The sequence below is a fragment of the Bubalus kerabau genome, chromosome 11, assembly GCF_029407905.1.
Source record: "Bubalus kerabau isolate K-KA32 ecotype Philippines breed swamp buffalo chromosome 11, PCC_UOA_SB_1v2, whole genome shotgun sequence".
NCBI lineage: Eukaryota > Metazoa > Chordata > Mammalia > Artiodactyla > Bovidae > Bubalus > Bubalus kerabau.
In genome coordinates, this window is record NC_073634.1 from 70620278 (window position 1) to 70627027 (window position 6750).

A 6750-nucleotide genomic window follows, 5' to 3' on the forward strand; every position below is an offset into this window, starting at 1 on the left:
GCTCAAACTCATGTCCATGGAGTCAGTGATGCCATCCGACCATCTCATCCTCTGACGACCAGGTCTCCTGCCTTCAATCTTTCCCAGCATTGGGGTCCTTTCCAATGAGTCAGTTCTTCGCATCAGGTAGCCAAAGTACTGGAGTTTAAACTTCAGCATCAGTTCTTCCAATAAATATTCAGGACTGATTTCCTTTAGGTTGACTGATTTGATCTCCTTGAGGTCCAAGGGACTCTCAAGAGTCTTCTCCAACACCAGTTCAAAAGCATAAGTTGTTCCACGCTCAACTTTCTTTATGGTCCAACTCACATCCATACACGACTACTGGAAAATCCATAGCTTCGACTAGACGGACCTCTGTGGGCAAAGTAATGTCTCTGCTTTTTAATATTCTGTCTAGGTTATCATGAGAAACGCTGGGCTGGATGAAGCACAAGCTGGAATCAAGATTGCTGGGAGAAATATCAATAACCTCAGATATGCACATGACACCATCCTTATGGCAGAAAGTGAAGAAGAACTAAAGAGCCTCTTGATGAAAGTGAAAGAAGAGAGTGAAAAAGTTGGCTTAAAATTCAACACTCAGAAAACTAAGATTATGGCATCTGGTCCCATCACTTCATGGCAAATAGGTGGGGAAACAATGGAAACAGTGACAGTCTTTATTTTTCTGGGCTCCAAAATCACTGCAGATGGTGATGCAGCTATGAAATTAAAAGACGCTTGCTCCTTGGGAGAAAAGTTATGACCAATCTAGACAGCATATTAAAAAGCAGAGACATTACTTTGCCGACAAAGGTCCGTCTAGTCAAAGCTATGGTTTTCCCAGTAGTCATGTATGAATGTGAGAGCTAGGCTATAAAGAAAGCTGAGCACTGAAGAATTGATGCTTTTGAACTGTGGTGTTGGAGAAGACTCTCGAGAGTCCCTTGGACTGTCCCACCAGCCCATCCTAAAGGAAATCAGTCTTGAATATTCATTGGAAGAACTGATGCTGAAGCTGAAACTCCAAAACTTCGGCCACCTGATGGGAAGAACTGACTCATTGGAAAAGGCCCTGAAGCTGGGAAAGATTGAAGGCAGGAGGAAAAGGGGATGACAGAGGATGAGATGGTTGGATGGCATCACCGACTCAATGGACATGAGTTTGGGTAAACTCTGGGAGTTGGTAATGGACAGGGAGGCCTGGCATGCTGCAGTCCATGGGGTCACAAAGAGTCGGACATGACTGAGTGACTGAACTGAACTGAACTGAACTGAGGTCGGTCATAGATTTTCTTCCAAGGAGCAAGCATCTTTTGGTTTCATGACTGCACTCAACACCATCTGCAGTGATTTTGAAGCCCCCCAAAATAAAGTCTGTTACTGTTTCCATTGTTTCCCCGTCTATTTGCCATGAAGTGATGGGACCGGATGCCATGGTCTTTGTTTTTTTGAATGAATTTGAAACCATTACTTATCTACTTCATAAGGTTGGGCAACGGGGGGGAGGGGCGGGGGCTGGGGGGCAGGTAGAAATTCTTACGATGCCTGCATAGGTGTCAGGTAAGCACAAGGGACTCTGCATGCATGCCCGGAACCGTACATTTCTTTTCCCACTTGATGGCTGCTGCCTTTGCACTACCTGATTCTGCAGAGCAGAATGCTGTTCCCCATACCTAACCCTGCCCATTACCTCCAGTAAAATCCTTCTCGCCATCCAGCCCCAGCTCAGAAGTCACCCTGTAGCATCCTCTGAGAAGATTCTTGCCTTCCTCCAGCCAGCTAGCTGCCTGCCTTCCTTCTGTGAGGCCAGTATGGCTCTGGATAAGGCTGGGCTTGTGGATTCAGCACGCACAGAGACTCACTTTAGTGCGGAGCTGCCTTCTGCTATATAAACATGAGTACTGACTAGTTTGCAGAGCACAGTACAAAGTTTATTATCTATTTTCCAGAATCTTATTGGGGTATACAGTTTCTTCTAGGACAGCAGTTCTCAAAGTGTGGACTAGGGGCAAAAACCTCATGGGAATGAGTGGGAAATGTTCATTATCAGACTGCACATTAGAACTACTGAACCGCAGTCTCGGGAGGTGGGATCCAGTAATTGGTTTTAACAAACCCTCCAGGTGATTCTGATGCAAGCTACCTTTGAGAGGTACTGCTCTAGAATATATACCGTGTATGGCAACGAGTAGGAGACTGCCTGAGTGACTAATACTTTCACTTTTCCCCTTGGTTTTTGGAATGGACACAACACACCTGTTGTCGGACAGGTTGAGACCGCATCCAAGGGGAGGCATTGAAGGGAGTGGGTGGGGCTTCAGACTACAGCTGGTCTAGGGCTGAACAAACTGAGTGCAGTTTACATACTCAAGGCTGTATATTGGCTTCATCTTTTTCTGACCCGTTTTAGACTTCAGTGTCATCCACAGCTTGACCCTTTACTGTCTTCTAGACCTTGAATCAAGTGTGCAACGTGGCTTCTCCGCCCAAGAACATACCCCAGTTGCTGCCGCTAAGTCACTTCAGTCGTGTCCGACTCTGTGCGACCCCATAGACGGCCTCCTACCAGGCTCCTCTGTCCCTGGGATTCTCCAGGCAAGAACACTGGAGTGGGTTGCCATTTCCTTCTCTAATGCATGAAAGTGGAAAGTGAAAGTGAAGTCGCTCAGTCGTGTCCGACTCTTAGTGACCTCATGGGCTGCAGCCTACCAGGCTCCTCCGTCCATGGGATTTTCCAGGCAAGAGTACTGGAGTGGGGTGCCATTGCCTTCTCCACATACCCCAGTTAGGAACCATCTTTTCCCTCACCTTCAACTTCTCCGTCTTTTATCTACTCCTTCCTACAAGAAAAATCCTGCCTTGCCCCAAACCGCCTTCAAACGACTTTTTCCTCTTGCAAAGTCGACTGATGTAAGAGTTGCCTACAGTTGTAGTCTCTAGTTTCTCACCTCCCACTCCTCAAACTGGCCAAAGGAAACCCGGAAGAAATGCCCCATACAAGTGATTCAAACTACCAGGAGGGTGCGACTCTCTCTCTCTGAGCCCACCCATGTGTCTATACACATGTACTCTTTTTTTCCTCCTAATAAACACTTTACTTACTGCTTTCCATCTTGATGTGGAATTTCACTGCCACACAGTGACAGGCCAGGCACTGTCCCTGGCCGCTGTTCCTGGCGGTCTAGAGTCTGGGATTCAGCACTGTCACTGACACGGCCTGACCTCAACCTCTGGCTGGAAACTGAAATCCTGCTTCAAGCTGCGGGAGGCTGAGGCACCCTGAGATCAAAACCACCAAAAGCAGCCTCTGTGTCCCACTGGTGCAGGGAGGGGACCTGCTCTAGTCAAGAGCACCCCCATCATCCATGTTGCTGAGTTTGAAGGATTTTTCTTCATTTTTACCTTTCTTGACCTCCAGAACATCAAATGCTGAGGGTCTCTCCTTCCTTTAATAATCTCATTCCTTAGTTTCCCTGGCTCTACTACTGCCAATTGTGCCTAGTACTTTCATGATTACTCCTCCTTCTCCTTTGCAGGGTTTCATCTGCCTGCCTCTTAAGCACTTTGGGGGACCTCATTCCTGGTACTCTTTCCCTTTTTTGTGTGTGATTAATTGACAAACTTCAATTTAGGTGTGTGTGTTAGTTGCTCAGTCGTGTCCGACTCTTTGCAACCCAATGGACTGTAGCCCGCCAGGCTCCTCTGTCCATGGGATTCTCCAGGCAAGAATCCCTGATGGCTCAGGCAGTAAAGAATCCAGCTGCAGTGCAGAAGACATGGGTTCCATCCCTGGGTTGGAAAGATCCCCTGGAGAAGGGAATGGCAACCCACTTCAGAATTCTTACCTGGGAGATCCCATGGACAGAGAAGCCTGGCAAACTACAGTCCATGGGGTCGCAAAAAGTCAGACACAGTTGAGTTCAAACACAGTTATCTTAGTGAACTCATTTCTATTCAAAATACTAGTTATATGTATATATATTTTAACCATTCTCTTTACTAGCTACTCTAAAGATATCCATTTCCTCCTCATTCTTGGCAGATTTTACTTTGCAGAGAAAAGGTGGTGGTGGAAATGGACTTTCTAAACTATTAGAGCCTTACCCAATCTCACATACTTATCTCTTTCTGTTGAAGGCGTCCAGAATATACTACTTCAGGAACTTTGTTTTGAACTTCCCTTATCTACCTAAAAATAGAGCCTCACAAAAGAATTCAGCTGTTATAAATCCTCTCCCCAGTAGTCTAGCAACCAGGAAAGATGGACTCCTATCACTGAAGAGGGGAATTTGGCTTAGGAATAAGAAAACACCAAAGCAGACATTCTCACAAAACTATCTTATCTCTATTCTCTGAAAAGCCTATTTGTCTTGACCTAAAAAATCATTTGTATTCCCATAGGTCTCCTTCTCCCCTTCTCCTTCCCCTTGCCCTTCCCTTTGATGGAAGAAATGTTCACATACTGAAGTATGGGGGTTATTCTGGATTATACATAATTTGGCTTGAACTTTATGCTAACTAAAACAGTCTGTCTTATCACTTGTCAACCATACATTGTACACATACTTTAACCATTCAAAGAATGTTGCCCACCGTCTATTACATAAAGGACTAAGTCACAACCCACTGCTGTGACTCACAGTGGGAGCCCTGAAGGGAATTGAGGGGGGTGTGGACCAAAACATGGTGAGGCATTCCATGTTTTGAATAAGGTGGCTCCCAGATAGTTGAGATGCATACCTCAGGAAGAATGTAAATGACCTTAGATTCTTGCATCTTCCCATATATAGAAAGTCACTAAAATCATTAATTTGAGGTATCTGTCCTTTGTGACTAGCGGTAATGTTTTATCAACATCTATGCGAAGAGTTGACTCATTGGAAAAGACTGATGCTGGGAGGGATTGGGGGCAAGAGGAGAAGGGGATGACAGAGGATGAGATGGCTGGATGGCATCACTTGACTTGATGGACATGAGTCTCAGTGAACTCCGGGAGTTGGTGATGGACAGGGAGGCCTGGCGTGCTACGATTCACGGGGTCGCAAAAAGTCAGACACGACTGAGCGACTGATCTGATCTGATCTGATCTGATGCTTGATCAGTGAAGATGTATATATTTTCTAGTCAAAAATTATATATATACTGGCGCCTCCCCCACCTCTTTGGAAGAGTATTCTCCGAGCTACTCAGAGGTGGTTTCTCAAGCTATAATCTTTAGTTTGGCTTGAATAAAACTCTCTTCTATTCTTTTTTAGATTGTTTATTGATTATTTGCAACAACACCTGATTAAGACAGTGTATAAGCTCCAAATTCTAAACACCTCCTTGAGTTGTATTTTTCTATTAATGCCCATGTAAGTACGTGAATAAAAATCTTTTCCCTGTAATAACCTAAATGGGAAACGAATTTGACAAAGAATATATACATGTGTATGTATAACAATCACTTTGCCATATACCTGAAACACATAATATTGTTCATCAACTATGCTTTGTGTACAAAATCTGAAATAAATGCCAATATTAAAAATTGTTAGGTAAAACACAATCTCAAAGGGAATTGTGATATTACCACATGGTCGTGCCATTACAGCTGGTGAATCAAATGGAAATCACTGACATTGAGCACTTACAGTGGGCCACCTTTCTAAGCACACCTCGTAATGATCTAGATCATGGACATTTAATGTCACCATTTTACAGATGAAGAGACTGAGCCCCTTAGAAGCTCAGTAATGTTTCAGACCATACAACTAGAAAGTGATGGACAGAGTTGTTCAGTTGCAAAGTCATGTCCAATTTTTTGCAAACCCACGGACTGCAGCACTCCAGGCTCCTCTGTCCTCCACTATCTCCTTTTGTGAGATATGTTTTCTGGGAATCTTTGCTTTGGTGTTTTCTTTCCTGGAGTTTGCTCAAATTCATGTCCATTGACTTGGTGATGGTCTCTAACCATCTCTTCCTCTGCCACCCCCTTTCCTTTTGCCTTCAATCTTTCCCAGCATCATCAGTATCTTTTCCAATGAGTTGGCTCTTTGCATCAAGTGGCCAAAGTATTGGAGCTTCAGCTTCAGTCCTTCCAATGAATATTCAAGGTTGATTTCCTTTGGAATTGGTTTGATTTCCTTGCAGTCCAAGGGGACTCTTGAGTCTTTTCTGCACCACAATTCAAAACCACCTATTCTTTGGCATTCAGCCTTCTATATGGTCCAACTCTCATGACTACTGGAAAAACCATAGCTTTGACAATATGGACCTTTGTTGGCAAAGTGATGTCTCTGCTTTTTAATATGGTGCTTAAGTTTGTCATAATTTTCCTTCCAAGGAGCAAGTGTCTTTTAATTTCATGGCTGCAGTCCCTGTCCAGAGTGATTTTGGAGCCCCCCAGATAAAACCTGTCACTTCTTCCATTTTTTCCCCTTCTACTTGCCATGAAGTGATAGGACCAGATGCAAGCCTAAGCAGTCTTTTTTTTTTTTTTTTTTTGGCCAGACCTCACAGCATGTGGGATCTTAGTTCCACACCCTGAACAGGATGGAACCTGTGCTCCATGCATTGGAAGGTGGGGTCTTGGCCCCTGGACTGTCAGGGAAGTCCCAGCCTAAGCAGTCTTAACCCATGTTCCTCACCACCATCCCTCAGCACCCGGTGTCCATTGTCTTTTGTCACTATTATAGGAACTATTGTTAATTTCTCTTAGAATTTTGGAGAATAATTTTAGTGTCTGGACTGGTTTCCCATTTCTGCTGTTACAAATTATTACAC